We start from the raw sequence: 21,968 nt of genomic DNA, 5'->3' as shown, positions 1-21,968 counted from the left end.
AAGCTAGCAAGAGTATCTCGCCTGCACAGCAAATCCTGGCAAGCTACCCATGATGTATTTGATAAGCCAGACACAGTAACAACAAGTCTCACAATGTTACTGGGTGCGCTAGAGCAAATCGATGAACGGGAGGACAGTGACAGTGACAGTGACAGTGACTCAGGGCTGGAGCAATTAGTACAGCTGATAGGGCATTTGCCTTGCATGTAGTCAACCCGGGTTCGATTCTTCCCTCTCAGAGAGCCCGGTAAGCTACCGAGAGTATCCCGTCTGCACAGCAAAGCCTGGCAAGCTACCTCTGACATATTCGAGATACACAAAACAGTAACAAGTCTTATAATGGAGATGTTACTGGTGCCCACTCGAGCAAATCGATGAACAACGGGAGGACAATGCTACAATACTCAGGAGTAATGAGTCAGGTAGGTGCTCCAGATACAAAGATTACTTCAACAGTTACTGGACACTTAATTGGAGATCAGTATTAAACATCACACAACATATGGGAAAAAAGTATTATAGATTCTGCAAGTCTATTCTCTTTCTTGAACACATATCTCCCTTGCTTGCCTCTATGCTTTTTTGCTTCCTTATTTCCACTCAGGAGAAATCTGTGTTCTCTCCTGAACACATTTCCCCTCTTCCTCTCCTATCATATTTTTCTAAGCAAGTCTTATTCAATAAAAACTACTTCACACACATTTATAAAATCTCACTCCTGCAATCAGAAAGATGATACAAATAACACAGGCAGAAAATATAAAGGGTTCCCAAATCTGTGACAAGTTCCTGGAAGAGTACGGATACAGCTATCCTCCACTGCAAAGAGTGAGGAACATTTCTCAACAGCAAAAATTTTCAGGGTTGGAGACATAGTATTGTCTTGCATGAGGCCAATCCAGGTTTGACCCATGGTACCCCATGTGTCCCTCCAGATCAGCAAGAAGTGATCCCTGAGTGCAGAGCCAGAATTAAGCCACGAGCACCACTGGGTGTGGCATGAAAACAAAACCAAAAAAAGTTAATAGTATTGATAAAGAGAAATATTTAATTTGGTCCAAATTATTATTTTGCCCAGACAACTGGCTCTCTATCAGGTATCCTGGCTTCCAACTTGCTCCTTTCATGAAAGATACTTTTTAATGTAAACAGAACATAGTAACTCTGCTACTTAGAAAAATTCCTTGATACTAAATATATTTGAAATAAAATGCAAACTCTTCCCCCTGCAAACTAAATGTATCTTGTACCTCTCTCCTATCCACTCTTTTCTCTCATCACAAGAACATTCTGGCTTCTAGCAAACCAGGCTTTTTTTGCTGCCTGACAGGAGTCTTAAATATGAGTTTTTAGGATGAACTACCCCAAGTCTCTCTTCGGTAGTAGACCTCACAAATTACTCCCTTCAATCACACCACCATTCTATCATTTCCTCTACGCCTTTTATTAAACTCTGGATCTTCACTAGACTATCAATTCTTTGAAGGGGAAGCCATGGTGCCATGGCTCAAGGCTGGATTTACAATGCCACCATTCTTTCAGGCATAGAGTGAAGTTTAATGATTTATTGGAGGAGGGCTATTGGCTGTTAGAGTGCAGAAAATCAAGCCGAGGAGTTCATACTTCATTTGAGTCGTGGTAGAATCCTTCAGAGTTTAATGTGAGGACGTTCAGTCAGGCAGCAATGGGCACTCAGATTTACGTAGGTAGTTTGATAGAGCTACAGAGCGAAGCCAAATTCCTAATACAGCACTAGAAAGGGCAGTGCAGGTGACAGTCAAATAGATATAAGGGATATTTTGATTAGACAATTGCTAGAATTTGGTAACTACAAGAGATAGAAAAACAAAAAAACATACTGCACCTGGAGGATATAGACAATGACAAATTAACAGAAAAAGCTGATCTAACTACATAGTCTTAGGAAACTGTGCTGCTTGTAAGCAACAAAGGAATACCAAGATAGAAATAAGAAACTGGAGCTCAGGGTGAACCAGAGACAGTAAGGTATAGGAAATATGGGTGCTACGAACTTAAAGACCATGGCAGAGCCCAAGGAAAGAACTGAGATCGTTAATGGGTAGCACATGCAGTGGGAAAAGGTGCAAGAAAAAAACTGGGGGCTGGAGAGACAGCACATTGGGAATGTGATTGCCTTGCACACAATCACACCAGATTCAATATCCCCTATGGTTCCCCAAGCACTGCCAGGAGTAATTCTTGAGTACAGAGCCAAAAGTAAGCCCTGAGCATCTATGGGTGTGACCCCAAAAAACAAAACAAAACAAAAAAATCAGAATTATACAGATGGGGGAAAAGAAATATTCACATGGACAAAGAAGATTTGGAGGCAAGAAAATCAAAAAAGAAGAATGTTATGGATGTTAACTAAACCTGTGAAAAGCCACATGAAGCAGGACCACAAGGGTAAACCACTCACATCAAAAAGTGTTAGAGTAAATGCTCGTAATTCCTCCCAAAGATCTTATGTTGGTTGTCCAGTCTTTTAGTCTAGTCTTGTCAGCAATGTACAGAAAACTCAAGAGTTATACCATATGGGTAAATTCTTTTCTGATATCTATAACAGATATAAACTTCTAGAGATTTTGATAAATCTTTGATTGCGTTTGATGACAATTTGTAAAGATGACTTGAGTACATATACAGAGATGGTCATCTAAATCAGAAGTCTCTAGGAAAAATGTATTTTGGCAAAGAAGTCCTTCTTGATTTCGGTGGTCCTCAAATGTGGAATGCATTTGATTCTCTTGGGAGGAATATTTATCTCCCTCCAAGGAAGAGCTACTTCAAATAGATGTACATTTTTAAGAATTGAGGTACACATGGCGGAGATCTCCAAGCCTGCTTGGATCGGAACTGGACCTCTTCCACCCAGATCCCCAGTTTCCAGTTTTCCAGTAGCTTGGCAGTCACATCCACAAACTGCCCCCCACCCCGCCCCTTCCTGTGCCATGTAATCTCATCAATGGCCAAGATCCAGAGACTATAAAATAAACTCCCAAAAGAGAGCGATACAGAATTTCCTGGAGCGAATGTAGCTGTGCGACTCTTATATTCTAGCCCACTGATGTACCTAAAGTAGCACACATGTGTTGGTTTTAACATACTTGCTCGTATTCTTGTACATATGGACTTAAATGGCCCCAGAATGAAATACAACAATCTTCACACACTTCCCTTTTATTGTGGTGGGACGATGCTTGCTGTTTGGGTAGGTGTTTGAATATTATCTGTAATGAACTATTGTGAACTACTTTCGAAAAATAAAATGTATAAAATAAAATGTATAAAAAAAACCAACCAACCAATAAACAAACAACAACAACAATAACAACAACAAAAAGAATAGAGGTACAGTTTTTAAGGGTCAGTAATGAAGAAAGCAATTCTGGTTAAAAATTTCAAGAAGACCTTCTCCAAGTTCTTAAGCTGTGAGGTTAGTTTATTTATGTGGGCTCGCTCCTCCTTCCTGAGGAATGCTTGTAGAGCTATAAATTTTCCTCTTAAGACTGCTTTTGCTGTGTCCCATAGGTTTTGGTAACTCGTGTCCTCATTTTCATTCGTTTCTAGGAATCTTTTGATTTCCTCTTTAATTTCCTGTCTAAGCCACTCGTTGTTTAATAGCGCACTGTTTAATTTCCATGTGTTTAATTTAGTTTTCTGTTTTTGTGTGTGATTTACTTCTAATTTCAGCGCATTATGGTCTGAGAAGATTGTTGATATAATCTCTATCTTCTTAATTTTATGGAGGCATGTTTTGTGGCTCAGCATGTGGTCTATCTTGGAGAACGTTCCATGTACGCTTGAAAAGAATGTGTATTGAGCTTTTTGTGGATGAAGTGTCCTGTATATATCTACTAAGCCCCTTTCTTCCATTGTTTCCCTCAGATGAAGTATGTCCTTGCTAAGCTTGAGTCTGGTTGATCTATCAAGAGGTGACAAAGCGGTGTTGAGGTCTCCCACTAGTATTGTGTTGCTATCGATGTCTTTTTCCAAATCTATGAGTAATTGTTTTAAGTACTTTGCTGGTCTCTCATTAGGTGCATATACATTTATTATTGTAAGTTCTTCCTGTTGTACAGATCCTTTGGTCAATAGGAAATGGCCTTCACTGTCTCTTATGACCTTCTTCACTCTGAAATCGATGTGGTCTGATATTAGGATAGCTACCCCAGCTTTTTTCTGGGAGCTGTTTGCCTGTAGGATTGTTTTCCAGCCTTTGACTCTGAGTCTGTGTTTGCTTTGACTATTGAGATGCGTTTCTTGCAGGCAGCAGAATGTTGGGTTCAATTTTCTAATCCATCCTGCCACTCTATGTCTTTTAATTGGTGCGTTTAGCCCATTGACATTGAGAGAGATTATTGTTATGGGATTTTGTCCCATTGTTCTGTTGAAATTTGGTGTATTTGAGAGGTCTGTCTTGCCTTAAAGTAGCCCATTTAGTTGTATTTGTACAACTACAATCCGGATGGATTCACCAGTGAATTCTTCCAAATCTTTAAAGAAGACTTACTCCCAATCCTCTTTAAGCTTTTCCATGAAATTGAAATATCAAACACACTTCCGAACAGCTTCTATGAAGCAAATATCACACTGATACCAAAAGCAGACAGAGATAACACAAAGAAAGAGAACTACAGGCCGATATCCCTGATGAACACAGATGCAAAGATCCTCAACAAACTACTAGCAAATAGAATCCAACTACTCATCAAAAAGATCATACACCATGACCAAGTAGGATTCATCCCAGGGATGCAAGGATGGTTCAACATTCGGAAATCAATCAACATAATCCATCATATCAACAAAAGAAAAGATAAAAAGCATATGATCATATCAATAGATGCAGAGAAAGCATTTGACAAGATCCAGCACCCCTTTATGATGAAAACCCTAGCCAAAATGGGCATAGAGGGGACTTTCCTCAACATAGTTAAAGCCATCTACCACAAGCCTACAGCAAGCATCATCCTCAATGGGGAAAAACTGAGAGCCTTCCCTCTAAGATCAGGGACGAGACAAGGATGCCCACTCTCTCCACTGCTGTTCAATATAGTACTGGAAGTACTTGCAATAGCAATTAGGCAAGAAAAAGACATTAAGGGCATTCAGGTAGGAAAGGAAGAAATAAAGCTCTCACTATTCGCAGATGATATGATACTATACTTAGAGAACCCAATAACCTCCACCAAAAAACTCCTAGAAACAATAGACTTGTATAGTAAAGTTGCAGGTTATAAAATCAATACCCAAAAGTCCATGGCTTTCCTATATGCAAACAGTGAGAGAGAGGAAAGCTACATGAAAAAATCAATCCCGTTCACAATTGTGCCCCAGAAAATCAAGTACCTAGGAATCAGCCTAACTAAGGAAGTAAAGGACCTGTACAAAGAAAACTACAAAACGCTACTTCAGGAAATAAAAGAGGACATGAGGAAATGGAAAGACATCCCCTGCTCATGGGTCGGAAGACTGAACATTGTCAAAATGGCAATACTACCGAAAGCACTGTACAAATTCAATGCAACCCCTATAAGGATACCCATGACGTTCTTCAAAGAAATGGAGAAAACACTCCTGAAATTTATATGGAACAATAAACCCCCACGAATAGCTAAAGCAATTCTGGGGAAAAAGAAAATGGGTGGAATCAACCTCCCGAACTTCAAACTTTACTACAAAGCGGTAATAATCAAAACAGCATGGTACTGGAACAAAGGCAGAACTACAGACCAATGGAACAGAGTTGAATACACTGACATCACCCCCCAATCTTATGATCATCTAATCTTTGATAAAGGTGCAAGAAATGTGAAGTGGAGTAAGGAAAGCCTCTTTAACAAATTGTGCTGGCATCACTGGACGGCTACATGCAAAAAAATGGGCTCAGAACTCTGCCTAACACCATGTACAAAGGTAAGATCAAAATGGATTAAAGACCTCAACATCAGACCAGAAACCATAAGATACATTGAAGACAAAGTTGGCAAAACCCTCCATGACATTGAGGCTAATGGTATGTTCAAAGATGACACGCCACTGGCTGAGCAAGTGAAAACAGAGATAGATAAATGGGACTATCTTAAACTAAGAAGCTTCTGTACCTCCAAAGAAACAGTGACCAAAATACAAGGACGGCCTACAGAATGGGAAAGAATATTCGCCGAATACACATCTGACAAGGGATTGATATCAAGGATATACAAAATACTGGTTGAACTCCACAAGAAGAAAACATCCAACCCCATCAAAAAATGGGGCAATGAAATGAACAGAAACTTTCTCAAAGAAGAAATCCGAATGGCAAAAAAGCACATGAGAAAATGCTCTACATCATTAATCATCAGGGAGATGCAGATCAAAACCACAATGAGATACCATCTCACACCTCAGAGACTGGCCCACATTCAAAAGAACAAAAGCAACCGTTGCTGGCGCGGATGTGGCGAGAAAGGGACACTCCTTCACTGTTGGTGGGAATGTCCACTGGTTCAGCCCTTCTGGAAAACAGTATGGACGTTCCTCAAAAAATTAGAAATTGAGCTCCCATTTGACCCAGCGATACCACTCCTGGGAATATATCCCAGAGAGGCAAAAACGTGTAGCCGAAGTGACATCTGCACTTGTTTGTTCATTGCAGCACTCTTTACAGTAGCCAGAAACTGGAAGAGACCTGAGTGCCCAAGAACAGATGACTGGTTAAAGAAACTTTGGTACATCTACACAATGGAGTACTATGTGGCTCTTAGAAAAAATGAAGTCATGAACTTTACATACAAGTGGTACAATATGGAAAGTATCATGCTAAGCGAAATGAGTCAGAAAGAGAGGGATAGACATAGAAAGATAGCATTCATCTGGGGGATATAAAATAATAAAATATGAGATTAATACCCAAGAATAGCTGAGAGCAACACCAGGAGAATTACTCCATAACTTAGAGGCCAGCTGGGTATTCTAGGGGAAAGGACAATTCAGATAGAAAGGGGAACACCAAGTGGAGGGTGTTTGGAGGATCCTCCCAGGAGGGGAGATGCAGGTTGAAAGTAGACTGGGCTGAACATGTTCGCCACTCAATGCCTCTTTGGCTGATCACAGCGCCCAGGAGGAGAGAGAGAACAGGGGGGAATGCCCTGCCACAGTGGCAGGGGGGGATGGGGGAATGGGAGGATGGGGGGGGAGGGATATTATCCTGGTGGTGGAAAATGGGCACTGGTGGAGGGATGGGTATTTGATCGGGGTATGACCGAGATCCAAGCACAAAAATTTGTAAATCTACAACTGTACCTCATGTCGTTTCACTAATAAAAAAGAAAAAAAAAAATTTCAAGAAGACATTTAGACTATGAACTGAAGACAATAAGGAGGCTGATCACAGGTCTCATAAATGCACACATTTGTGAATCAAGCAGGCTGGCTTAGACTGGGAGTACTTCTAGGCCACAAAGTGTACACTGGACCTTCTCTCAACTCTGGCTCTGGGAGTACAGTCTGCACTGGCTGATAAATAGCAAGTTCACAGAAGTCCAGATCAGTAGCAACCATGGAGAGCTGGGGTATCAATCAAAGAATATTTATTTCAAAGGAAACATATGAGAAGAAACTTCTTAGCTAATTCTAGAATGGCTTGTGCCTAAGAGAAAAGCCCTAGTAATTCGGGGTTTTGAAAACATCAGCTACAGAAGCATGAAAGAATATTTTACTCATGGCAACAGGAAAAGTCTCACAAAAATGTTTCACATAGTCATACCAGCATACATTTAATGACTACAAAGAAAAACACCATTTTAAACAACAAAACTCCTTCTAGGGTACTCTAATAGCAGTTTCTAGGGCTGAGACTTGTTTTGCTTTGCTTTGTTTTCACAGATATACCACAATGGGCTGCTGTTCTAGAACAAGGATCATTGTGAACAACTCAATAGCTCCCCTGGCCAGTTAGATAATCTTTACACATTGCCCAGAGCACAGTGACAAGCTGGACTTAAAGAGAGTACTTAATACTCCTCAGCTATCAATAGAACTGAAGAAAAAAAGACTAGGGTTTTCAAACTCATGGTAGACTACTCAAGAGCACTGGAAATCCATGGAAAGATTCCCAATACATAAAAATCAAAATCACAGGTCCATCAAGGGTGCCAGCCCCATCCCATCTGTGATCCCTACATTGTCCGTACGTCTTTCTGGGTTCCCTGAACCAAAGAAGCACCTCCCAAACCCCTCTAGAACCCCAAACCAGGCAGACATATTAGCAATGGACAATAACCCACCCCTCAATCCTCACCAATTAAAGATCCTTGGGTCTTATACATTTTCCCAAATATATCTAAACCGTTCTATACAATGGATATATATATATATATATATATATATATATATATATATATATATATGATCAATGAAATAATATCCTCAGGGCACAGACATTGTTAGACTAACAGATTTATAAACAGTACTGTTTGCCAAATAATAACAAATTAGATTACACCGCATATATTTGGCATCTGTAATTTAAATCGTAACATCCATAAGTCTTCAAGAATAGTCGTGAAACAAAGAATTTCACCTGGTCTAACAGACAGATACAGAAGTCCTGGCAAATTACTGAGTTCAAATAAACCCTCAAGCCTCACTGATGAGGAACTCAAATCAATGATCCATACAATGGACATGGAACTAAAGCAGTAACTGGAAGAGAAATTCAACCAACTTAAAGATGAACTTTTACTTTTTTACTTTTTTACTTTTACTTTTACTTTTAAAGATGAACTTACTTAGGCTACCAAATAGTTCATACAAATGGAACTGGGAAATTTAAAATATAATAGCAAGTTATAGCAACAGAATTCAACATGAAGAGGACCGTGTGAATGATACTGAAGACAAAGTATAGCCATTACCAATAATGAAGTGACTGCTTCACCAATAATGAAGCAAGCAAATGAAAGAGACTGTACAATTCTTGATAGGTAACAGCAAGAAAAATAATCTTTAAATCAGGATACCAGGAGAGGAAAAAGGAACGTGGAAAGAACTGCTAGACAAATAATTGAAACTCTCCTCAAATCTTGAGAGACTCCTGCACAGATTCCAGGGTCCACGGAGTAACAAGTAAAAGAGAAAAACAAAAGAAAGCCAAGACACATAGTTATCAAAACAGTAACATCAAAAGAAAAAGACAGCATTCTTAAAGCAGAAAGAGAAAGAAAACCCTCAAATAAAGGAAAACAACATATGAATCCAGACAGACCTTCCATCTGACATCTTATAAGCCAGAAAAGAGTGGAATGATATATTCAAAGTAAAACCTCCAGCCTAGAGACCCAGTAAAGCTATCTTTCAGACTCAAGGGAGGGAGAAGAACCTTCCAGGCGCGTGCACATGCGCGCGCTCGCGCACACACACACACACACACACACACACACACACACACACACACACAGAGCCCTTTATGTTAATAATCTCGCTGAATGTTAATCGCTTATACTCCTCTTAAAATGGCATAGAGTAGCTGGATGGACCAGGAAAGAAAATAAGGAAATCCATCCATTTGCTGCCTACCGGAAACACACCTACATTCTCAGGATGAATACAGACTTAAGAGTGAGATGATAAAATACAATCATACATGTCAATGGAAGACAAAAAAGGCTCAGACAGTCATACTTATATCAGCCCAAACTTCATTGAGATATAAATTAGGTAAAAAGACAAACACTGCCAAACATTATATTTTTACATTACATTACATTTTTTAAAATATGTAATTCATTAACCAAATTTATCACAAAATTCTTTAAAAAAATTTATTAGTGTTAAGGTAGTATGTTTGCAATGGCGCTGACACTTATCGTCTTGCTGTAAACCATTTCCTCACCTCAACACCACCAAAGATCCCCAAGCCCCCTCACTCATGTCCCTCTGTCACATCCCATCCACCTTTTTGTATTCAACTTTATAAACAAATGAAAAATCCAACAACAGTCAAGTATCACCGTGATGAACAAGATAGCACTTCAGTCTTTAAATTGTGAAAATAAAAATATTACAAAAAAAAAACCTCACTTTGGTTGCTTAAAATAAAAAGTTATATGTAATTATATGAAAGCAAAACTTAATTCAGAGGGAAAATTTTCTTTCTTTTATTCATCTTAATGTTTGGTTAAATGATGAAAATAAAAAACACATAGCAATGTGTTAACTGTTGGGTACCTTTTGCAAAAAGGCTAATTTTAATGCACTCATTTGTAAATGACAGTATACATACAAAGAGCTGTTATTATAAAGAGGAAATGTGAATTTGTAACAAATTTCTAAAACCAATCAAAAGCTAACAAAGAATGTATTTCTACTTACTTCATCAAAGCAATTAATTCAAAGAAAGAGAAAGACAGAGAAGATTGATAAATTGTACAAGTAAAATTAACCTAAGCAATATTCTCATGCAGCAATGGCCCAACTGTAATTAAACTTTTCATTGATTTCTTGAGATTCATTACATGGAATCATTCTGCAACACCAGGATCTCATTAAAAGTGAATGTAATATAGTCTTTCATTAATAGCACTTGAAATTATATTTTACTTGGTAATCTCATATTCTGTCCCTTCACAAGCAAACACAAAATCAATGTTGCCAACAAAGCATGAAACATTTAATACAGGCCATGAGGCATTGTACACTGTAGGTCCAGGAAAGATCTGGAGACCCAAGAAGAGTAATAGCTCCACCCCAGCGAAGCCTGACGGGTTCAGAACCCCTGGCCACTCCGGTCAGCAAGTGAACTGCAAAGTTTTCTCAGAAAGAGACCTCACTGTAATTTGTTCAGATGCTTTGTGATTGAGGCAGTCTTGAACCTAGGATGGTGCTCTGCGTAACTGTAACTCCACCCAGTGTCATTTATTTTTAACCATATGGTCTCATCTAATATAGGCTAGAGCTAACATTTTTTCCAGATTCTAGCATTAATGAGATTTACCAAATGCCATGTCACGTCTACCTGGCTTTTCCAGGAAGAAATGATTAATTTCTTTTAAAAAGTATATAATATAAGCTCTACAACAACAACTTGGAGGTGGCATGGAGAGTTCAGGGAGATAGCCACAACTAGATGCCCCTGCCCATCCCAAAAGAAACATTCTTGATGTGAATACCCTAAAGAGCCACATGCAGAGGGGGCAGCATAAGAGAACAAAACAAGCCAGGGGTTGCTTGACAGCTGGAAGGGAAATGGGCATCCTAGGCCCAGAGATACAAAGAAATGAATTCTGACAATAACCATGGAACATGAAAGAGGACCCTAGCATCAGGTATAAACCATAGTCCCAACCAATTTTTTAACTTAGAGAATCGTGCCAGATTAGACCTGGAATTCTAGTTTAAAATTTTGAAACATTTTGAAAATTTTCAATGCATTGGGAACTATTAGTTTCTGAGTCTAAAAATAACGGAGGTACTTCTTTTCTTGAGTAGGGCGTTTGCTTGCATGCCACCGACCTGGCCGACCCAGGTTTGATTCCTCTGCCCCTCTCAGAGAGACCGGCAAGCTATCAAGTGTATCTTGCCCACATGGCAAAGCCTGGCAAGCTCCCTGTGACATATTCGATATGCCAAACAAAGTAACAAGTGTCACAAAGGAGATGTTATTGGTGCCCTCTTGAGCAAATCAATGAACAACAGGAGGGCAGTGACAGTGAAAGTGACTTCATTTCTAAGACCAGCAATTAAAAATATAAGATTACGTTATCAAAACTGGTGACTTTATCTTTTAATGTTTCACTTTTTTTTTTAGCATTGTACCCAAGGAATTAAGTAAATAAAATTAAGTAATAAAATTCTTCAATCAGGTCACAGTTCTCCCATTGTTCATCGATTTGCTCAAGCGGGCCCAGTAATGTCTCCATTGTGAGACTTAATTGTTACTGTGTTTGGCATATCGAATACATCACGGGTAGTTTACCAGGCTTTGCCGTGTGGGCGAGATACTCTTGGTAGTTTGCCAGGCTCTATGAGAGGGGCGGAGGAATCGTACTCAGCACAGCAGTAGGGCATTTGCCTTGTGCGCAGCCAAAATTCTTCAATAAATCAATTTAAATAATTATCAAATCTGATAAAAGATTTGATAAAAAGATTAAAACCAGGGGCCAGAGAGATAGTACTGTGGGTAAACCACATGCCTTGCATGCCTCTGACCTGGATTTTATTCCCATATCCCACATGGTCACCCAAAGCTGCCAAAAGTGACCCCTGAATGCAGAGCCTGAAGCCCAGAACATAGCCAGATATGCCCCTTCAAAAAACCCAAAATAACCCCCACACAGTAAACAAATAAAAAGATTAAAACCAGGGACCAAATAAGAGTTGAAGATTTTCCATAGATTTCAAATTATCTTTGTGATCCTTGCGAATCTATACTGTTCAATATTATAATCTAAATTTTACAAATTGAGATGTCCTCATTATTATTATTATTATTATTATTATTATTTTTCCCAGGGCTAGAGCAATAGCACAGCGAGTAGGGCGTTTGCCTTGCATGCGGTCAACCCGGGTTCGATTCTTCTGTCCCTCTCAGAAAGCCTGGCAAGCTACTGAGAGTATCCCACCCGCATGGCAGAGCCTGGCAAGCTCCACATGGCATATTAGATATGCTACGGAGCTCATCCACAGCCAAAATCCAGAGACTATAAAACAGAGCTCCTAGAAAAGAGCAACGCAGTTTTTGCTGGAGCGTGTGGCCCACCAGTTGACCAAAAGCTTGCATTCGGTAGAATGGGAACGCCTAAAAAGCGATTAGAGGCTGCCCCAAAAGCTTTCATCCCTCTTGGAGAGATCAGCAAGCTACCAAGAGTATCCCACTGCATGGCAGAGTCTGACAAGCTACCCATGGCATATCCTATATGCCAAAAACAGTAACAATAATGGGCCTCATTCCCCTGACCCTGAAAGAGCCCCCAGTATACCACTGGGCTACACTGGCATGCTACAGGGATGAATGGAGATGTTAGTGGCGCCCGCTTGAGCAAATCAATGATCAGTGGGATGACAAGTGATTTTTTTTCCCTGCTTTTGGGGTCACACCTGGCAATGCACAGGGGTTACTCCTGGCTTTGCACTCAGGAATTACTCCTGGCATGCTTGGGGGACCATATGGGATGCTGGGAATCAAACCCGGGTCAGCTGCATGCAAGGCAAACACCCTACCCTTATAACATAAAGCAATTATATATAATCAGGAGCTCCATATAAAGTTTTTATATGTATTAGGGCTGGAGCGACAGCACAGTGTTAGGGCGTTTGCCTTGCACATGGCCAACCCTGCCAACCTGGGTTTGATTCCTCTGCCCCTCTCGGAGAGCCCGGCAAGCTACAGAGAGTATCTTGCACACATGGCAAAACCTTGCAAGCTACCCGTGATGTATTCAATATGCCAAACACTGTAACAAGTCTCACAATGGTGATGTTACTGGGCCCGCTTGAGCAAACCCATGAACAATGGGAAGACAGTGACCTATGATATGTATTATTCTTCATATATATTATTACATTATACATTATTATTATTATTATCTTATGCTCTCATAAACAACTGTTTACGTGTGGTCTAAGCAATGGAATATGTTTCGGCCATTAGGAGACAACACTCAAAATTACAGAGAGAGGCAAGAGTAAGGTCTTTTCTCATTTTCACAAGAGCATGTATTTTTTACTAAATGCTTATACTACTAATATCCTCTTCTTTCTTCATTTCTATTAATGCCACAAGCTTCAAATGGTTCAATTTCTAATTTAGGTTTTCTAGGCTTGGCAGAGTTCTCTGAACCTCCTGACACAGACGTCTCACTAACATATATATCAAAGAAGGTGGTAATTTTTATGCTTATTGTTCAGTTCAGATGAAAAGTTAATTAAGGAGAGATAGCATTTTTTCTCAGCCACATTAAAGGAAATCAATCAGGGGCAACTGATTACAAACCATATCCACGTCTGGTTAAAAGATAAGAATTTCATAGAAATTTTTAATAACACAGCTGCAAAACCAAGAATTTATGAAAGTTTCCTGTCTTTTGTCTTTTCTATACTTAGGAAAGTATAGAAATCTGGTCAGAAAAATCCTAGAACCAAACTAAAATTTATAACTTCAAATTTACTGAGCAATACTGTTACCAAACAAAACATTTATGTATAATCCATAGGGCAATTTATCAAGAGCATTTGTTTGTATTTAGTTGGCATTCATAAAAGGGAAGAAAAATTCCTATTCATAAAAAATAGCTATTTATATGTAATTATACAACACGGTAAAATCCTATGATTGAACTTTTGATCTTTCTTTAATCATATAAGCTTTTCCATATATCATCAGTTTTCAGGTTTTCTTTCTTTTAAATAAACACTTCTGAATATACAAAATAACAATATTTTATGGCCTTTATAATTAAATATATTTCCCATAAAACAAATGCCTACCCAACTTTCTAAAAGTGGGAACTTACTTGTAAAACAAATTTGGCAAGGAGTTGTAAGTTGAGAAAATTTCACTATTGATTTTAGTTTTATATCAAACTTTGTCTCTGTTCAGAGTATATATTTTATAAGATAAACATTTAAAGCAGGCTCAGAAAGACATTAGAGTATATAAGGTACTGGTCTTGCATATAGCTGACCCAGGTTTGGTCCCTGGCAGATGGGCCCCAGACAGATCCTCTGATATCAGCCAGGAGTGATCCCTGAGCACTGAGGCAGAAATAAGCCTGAGCACAGGCAGATGTGACCCAATCAACTCCCCAGGGCATATAAACATTTAAAATAATGAGGCATTAATACTATGCTCATTTAAAGTATTGGTTTGATTATGCCAGCATTTATTAATATTTACTTTATGTAATATATATATATATTTTATAAATAACGGTCCCTGAAGACCTCCGGGACCCAGCCACAGCCATGCTTAGACCACTCTCCACATGCTAGAATGAGCCTCACACATGAAGGAACCATCAGAGGAACCCAGGTGTGTGGGAGCCGGGGCTGAGATCTCCAAGATGCGTGGATTGGGACTGGGCCTCCTCCACCCAGATCCTCCATCTTCCAGTAGCTAGACAGTTACACCCACCAACTGCCTTGTAACCCCATCAATGGCCAAGATCCAGAGACTACAAAACCAAGCTCCTGGAAGCTATTATTGTCTAGTATTCGCTCTCAGAGAACCCTGCTGGCTACTGAAAGTATCCTGCCTGCTTATATGCCTGACTGGGGACACCTGTAAAGGTGATTAGAGGTTGCCCCAAAATCTCCGTCTCAGAGAGCCCAGCAAGCTACCGAGAGTATCCCGCCCACATGGCAGAGCCTGGCAAGCTACCCGTGGCATACTCGATATGCCAAAAACAGTAACAATGATGGTCCTCATTCCCCTGACCCTGAAAGACCCCCCAATACGCCACTGGGCTACACTAGCAGGTGACAGGGACAAATGGAGATGTTACTGGCACCCGCTCGAGCAAACTGATGAACAATGTGTGATAGTGATAGTGGTTTTGAAATACAACACACTTGTAATATATCAGTAAAATGAAACTACTTACTAGTTCCAGCACTAATACACACCCCCACAAACATATATGCACACACATGCACACACTCATATCCACACGTGCACAAACACACTCTTTTCCCCATGGAGAATTAGTATTTGTTCCTACTAAGTAAATGGTAATCATTTTTGCAATCATGTTGGCTACGTCATTATTCTAAGCATTCAAGAGAACTTTCTAGCAAAAACTTTGTAGAAATTAAAAATTTTTTTATTGAATCATAGTGAGACACAGTGTAACAAAGTTATTCATGACTGGGTTTCAGTTGCATCATGTTCCAACATCTGAACCTTCATTGTATATTTCTCACCACCAATGTCAGGCTCCCCTCTCCCTTCAGGTCTCTCCTCCCTCTCTCTCTCTCTCCCCACTCTCTCCCCCGTTTTCCTCCCCCTCTCTCTTCTCTCCCACTCTCCTCACTCTCTTTCTCCTCTCTCTCCCTCTCCCCTCTCTCCTCTCCCTCTCTCCTTTCTCCTCTCTCCTTTCTCTCTCCCCTTTCCCTCTCTCTCCTCTCTTCCTTTCCTCTATCTCCTCCCTCTTTCTCTCCCCTTCCCCCCTCTCTCCCTCTCTCTCCCCTCTCTTTCATTTTAGGCATTATGGTTTGCAATATGGATACTGAAAGGAAGTTATCACGTATATACCCACTTTTCAACATTCAGTTCTTGTCCACAGTGGTCATTTCCAACTATTGTCATACTGGTCCCTTCTCTATCCTAAATGCCCTTTGCCCCTCACACACTTGTGGCAAGCCCCCAATCATCAACCAGAAGATCCTGTCCTTCTGGTCCCAATTTTTCCTGGCCTTGAATATTAATATACTTTTTTTAAAATATCTCACAAATGAGTGCCATAATTCTAGAAATTCTTTTTTAAGTGACCGGCAACTAGCAGAATTCTCTGAAGGCTGCAGCTCTCTCTCTCTCTCTCTCTCTCTCTCTCTCTCTCTCTCTTTTTAACAAAAGTAAAACTAACATTTGTCATTTGCCAACTCTAAGAGATGATTCATTGATTCATGATGGAATTTACATCACTGTTTATTGAAAAATAAGTGTCTTACTGGAGACTAGAACTTTTAGAATAAGCCAAAGTGAAATTTTAAAGCTTCAAGGTTTAGCATTTTCACAAATTACTTTTAGAGAAAAGCAGAGGACCATTTTAAAGTCCCATAGTTAAGCAAAGTGCAATATGAAGTAGCAAATTAAAAACATCAGGATACAAAGACTGTCCTCCCGCTGTTCATCAATTTGCTCAAACGGGCCCAGTAACGTCTCCATTGTGAGACTTGTTGTTACTGTGTTTGACATATCGAATACATCACGGGTAGCTTGCCAGGCTTTGCCATGCGGGCGAGATACTCTCTGTAGCTTGCCAGGCTCTCCGAGAGGGGTGGAGGAATCAAACTCAGGTCGGCAAAGTTGGCTGTGTGCTAGGCAAATGCCCTACCACTGTGCTATCACTCCAGCCCTAGGATACAAAGACAGCAGGTGAAATCTACAAATGAAAAATGGCAATTACAAGGGTAGGGGCTTGCTTTGCTCCTGACCCACCTGGGTTTTGTACCACACATCCCATACACTCCCCTGGCACCACCATGAATAGTTCCTGAGTATAATGCCAGGAGCAACCTCTGAGCTTTACCAAGTGAAGCCCCCCGCCCCCGCCCCAAACTGGAAAACGAATCAAACAAAAGAACCCAGGAATTACAAAGCACAGCAGCCTATGGTTGAGCATATGTTAACACTTTTCAGTTACCATTAAGCATTCAATACAGTAAGATAATTAATTAAAGGGCAATCTGTAATTGGTAAGCTGTTCAAAATTCTGCAAGGAAGGCAAGAATTCAATGTATTTTTCCCATTAAGTCTCCTACTTATTTTAACAATTACATGTGCAAGGGATTCATCAGTCAGTGAAAACACAACAGTAAACAAGCACTCTTGCCACTCAAACTGCTGAAAACTCAAACAACCCATAGGCATTACAATATTACAACACAATGTGATAGCAGTTCAGCTATTGATGGCAAGTTTGCTGTCAAGAGTAGAGGAGGGCTTTATAACCAGAAGTCTTATCAAACTGCTATCAAAGGTGAAGACCAAAGGACTAGTAGGAATTAGGATAGCGAACAGAAATGAGAGAGGTACTGTAGAAAAACAAATATGGAAATTAAATGCTTCTTACTGAGGGCGAGAGTGCTCCAGTTAAAACATTAGCGTAAATACAGATAAAAATGCACATACACAGGGGCCAAAGTGATAGTAAGGTGGGGAGGCCTTTGTTTTGCAAGTGGCTAACCTGGGTTCAATCCCCAACATTCATTATGATCCCCCAAGCATCGTCAGGAGTAATTCCCAAGTGCAGAGCCAGGGGTAACCTCTAAGCATAGCCAGGTGTGACCCAGAAGGCCAAAAAAAAGAGAAATGTACATACATATATAAAAAACATTGACATGCTAGAATTCTGTCCTTTTTTTCCTTATTAACATCCTCATTAATTTCCTTTTCTTATGACAAAAAAAACTATTATTAACACTTCATCATATATTTTAGGAAGGTTTTCTGGGGGTATGGTGCCGCCAGCAGGTCAATCTGTACCTGTGAGGTGAGTGCATCAGCAGCCTCATGGCGCCTTCAGACTTACAGATACCCCAAAATTGCTGCTGTGCCTTTGGCCAGACCCCAGAAACTTGGGGCAGTTTACCAAGAAAGTTAACAGCCAGTAGTTAGGTATGTGGGAAACACACCCACAAACCACCTCCAGCTCAGCTATATAATTGGAGGCATGGCCTCTCTGGTTCCTGATCAAGCTGCTTAACAGCCATGATCCCAGAGACTCAGGAGCAAATCTTGGAACCCAGCAGGTTTTCGCAGAAATCCCTCCAGATTTAAGTGTTAAGATTTCGGAATTTCAAAATCGCACGGCCACTACTGCAGCCACATGACATCATATGTTATTCATAACCAGTAATAGAAAACAAATTGTCTACTGTTGCCTTTTCAGCAGATCTGAGTGTCGGGGTAAAATCTCAAATAATAAATATTGAATGTGATCAAAGTAGAGAGAGAGTAATGTGGAAATCATCTGCCCCACAGGTAGGGGGAGGGTGTGGGGTGGGGGTATACTGGGGTTTTTGGTGGTGGAGAATAGGCACTGGTGAAGGTACGGGTGTTTCATTGTATGACTGAGACTTTGACCCGAAAGCTTTGTAACTGCTCTCATGGTGATTCAATAAATAAAATTATAAAAAATGAAGAAAAAAAAAGTAAGGTGGAGTTCATGCACAATTCAATCAGCTAATCAGTGGCTGAATAAATAGCAGTACTCCTACATAAAAAAAAAAAGGTTTTCTAAAAGAGTGAAGCAAAATCTAACATGCAAGGTATATTTAAAATGCATTTCTATGCGCACTGGTGGAGGGATGGGTGTTTGATCATTGTATAATCGAAACCCAAGCACAAAAATGTGTAAGTCTACAACTGTACCTCATGGTGCCTCACTATTAAAAAATAAATAAATATAAAAAAATGCATTTCTATATTTCATTCCTGAATCTTAATGATTCAGGATACCAAACTTTGCCTTGAACTGGAAACCACATCCTTGACAATGATAATAAAACCTCTGGACAAGTTTGACTTGAAGGGTTTACAAGCAATCATTTATTTACCTCTGGGAAGGATATCTGTTTGTCCTTGTAGGATCTAAGAGAATCTACAGGTATCATGTTGAGAGAGTAATCCACTCCATCAACAAGATTGAGGGTGTAAGGTACTCCATCAAAATGTCAACACAGGAAAAAGGCAGGAACAGGCAGAGGAAAGAAAAGGTAATGATAAGTGAGATCGCAGATAAACCAGGTAAGCATGAGGTTGTGGTGTCCTACTTAATAAGAACTCAATCTACATTTCTGTTTGTGTAAAAGACACATGGTTTGCAGAGAGTGCTAAGAGGGGGTAGAAGAGAAGATGCTGATGGACCTCTTCTGATACGAGTTTCTCAGAGTACGTTCTGGAGACCATCTACATCAGGTCCATTCTTCAGCGGAAATAGTCTTTGGTTCCACGCAAGATGAAAAGTTAAGGAATGTATGTAAATGAGGCCAGGAGTCTAGATGACGGAAAGAACCTTGCTCCATAGTGGTTCTTGGTAAACTACATGTGTCCCAGGGACCCAAGCCAGGGCAAGCCAAGTTTCCCACACTCTGCATTACTTCTCCAGCCCCAAAGGCAAATTACTGAAAAGAGGTTTCTCCTGTGGGAATTACTGACCTGCTACACTCTGTCTAAAATATAAATTGGTGATAGGCATTCTGTGGTCTTGAGAACAAAAGCCAAAATTTATTTAAAAAAGGGTTGGAGCGATAGCACAGCGGTAGGGCATTTGCCTTGCACGCAGCCAACATGGCAAAACAGAAATGAAAAGTAATGTATGTTGACAATATTCTTGAAAGTCCTTCATTGCAAATGCTTTGATGGAAGGGAAAAATAATTCATTTGTCAAAGTCACTTCAAATTCTCAGTTACATGTAGTCGGACCCATTTTCAATTTACAATTTTCTTTCTCTCATCTTAGTTAAATTTTTTTTTTTATTACAGCTTAGGTAGAGTGTTCACAATCATATTAACATTATATTTTTGTTGTTGTTGTTTTTCTTTTTTGGTTTGAGGGCACACCCAGAGATGATCAGAGCTCACTCCTAGCTCTGCACTCAGGGATCATTCCTAGTGGGCTCAGGGGAGCATATGTGATACCAGATCAGCCCCCGGTGTGCAAGGCCAGTGCCCTGCCTGCTGTCCTACCACTCCAGACCCATTGATAGTTTTGATGCACAAGGTTACTGGACCTCATCACCACTAAAGTGCCCAAGATCTTCCACCACTGCCCCTCTATCAATCACATCTAGTCCAATTCTTCCTTAACCCCACATCCATCCCACCAAGACTTGGTAATCTGAGCACTGTAATCCAGTATTGTCTATTCCCGTTGTTTTATCTCTATGCCACAGATAAATGATTCCATTCAGTATTTGCCCTTCTCCCTCAGACTTACTTCACTCAAGATCTGCAATGCACTAAACTGCAAGATTACATAGGTTTACAGATGCAATCGTATTCTGTTATGTATATATACAACTACTTCTCTTTATCCATTCATCTGTGACAATTCCTCTACCATCTACCACAGCACTGTACAATCAGTTCAAGTGACATTAAATTGAATATAAAACAAATTTTAAAAAGCCTAGATATATTTTTCATCTAAATTAAAACATTAGCTAAAGCATCTACATGCTCTACCACCACCAAAAACTAATTGAAACGATGAAATAAGATTAAAAAATCAAAGAGAAACCTGCATCAGCAATAAATTAGGTAGCAGAGGACACTAAAACCCCTCAAGAAATGTTTGCTAAATATAATACAGATGAAACTAAATTGAAACCAGTTGCTGAGAACTGACTACTTTCATTATATGAATAGCAAAATGTATCAGATGACCTAAGTATCAACTACTAAGGAAATGGATAAATTTGGGGAATAAAAACTATTTGAGAACTGTAGAGATACTAGAGGCTTAGGTGCTTGCCTTGCACGCAACTGGCTCTGTTTCAATCTCCAGCACTCAAACGCCTCCCCCTCAGCTCCCAGCCATGCCAGGAATGATCTATCCACATAAAGCGAGGAGTAAACCCTGAGCACAGTAGCTACAGACTGAAAAACAAACAGACGAACAAAAACAAAACAAAAAAAGACTATTTGGGAACAACCATTATTTCCTTTCTGATACTGAGAAATAAGGGTCAAGACCAGGGTAGCACCCCCCACCCCAGCCCCCAGAAAAGTCTCTTTACCATAACAGCGTGTTTAAAGACAGCCGCATTACAACTAAAGTGCTAAAAAAGTGGTAGCACTGCAAAGCAAGCAAAGCTTCTTGACAAAATTTTCACTGAGACAACACATTCAGAGTACCTTAATGCATGCAGAATAGCAAACCAAGATCACTGGCATTGTGATCTACTCAACAAGCATTAGCAACAGAGAATAGGCTAGGGTAGAGATAATATATGACAATAAGGAGAAACAGATTACTGCCCCCCTCCCCCGCAAGAAATAAAGAGAGTGTGGTCAGGACATTATTACTGGCTTGTGGGCTACTTTTTCAACTCAACATGCGGTAGTACCAAAGAAAAGGCTGGGCAGAGATAATATATGCTAACAGAAGAGACAAATTACAAAAAAAAAAAAGGAGGAGGAAGGTGGAAGGAAGAGGGAGGGGGAAGGACTATGAGGAGGAAGGAGGAAGGAAGGGAGAGTGAGGGGGAAGGAGGAAGGAGAGGGAGGGGGAGGGGGA

General features: G+C 40.0%; 1 protein-coding gene across 2 annotated transcripts in view; it reads right to left on the bottom strand.

Annotated features, from left to right (window-relative positions):
- LOC130027223 (protoheme IX farnesyltransferase, mitochondrial) overlaps positions 1 to 21,968 on the bottom strand; it is a 128,214-nt gene that overhangs the window by 90,690 nt on the left and 15,556 nt on the right. The window lies entirely within an intron of this gene.

Source organism: Sorex fumeus, unplaced genomic scaffold (assembly GCF_029834395.1).
Source record: "Sorex fumeus unplaced genomic scaffold, SorFum_2.1 ptg000036l, whole genome shotgun sequence".
Lineage (NCBI taxonomy): Eukaryota > Metazoa > Chordata > Mammalia > Eulipotyphla > Soricidae > Sorex > Sorex fumeus.
Note: the sequence above shows the minus strand (reverse complement) of the source record. Positions and strands in the feature narration are given on the sequence as shown.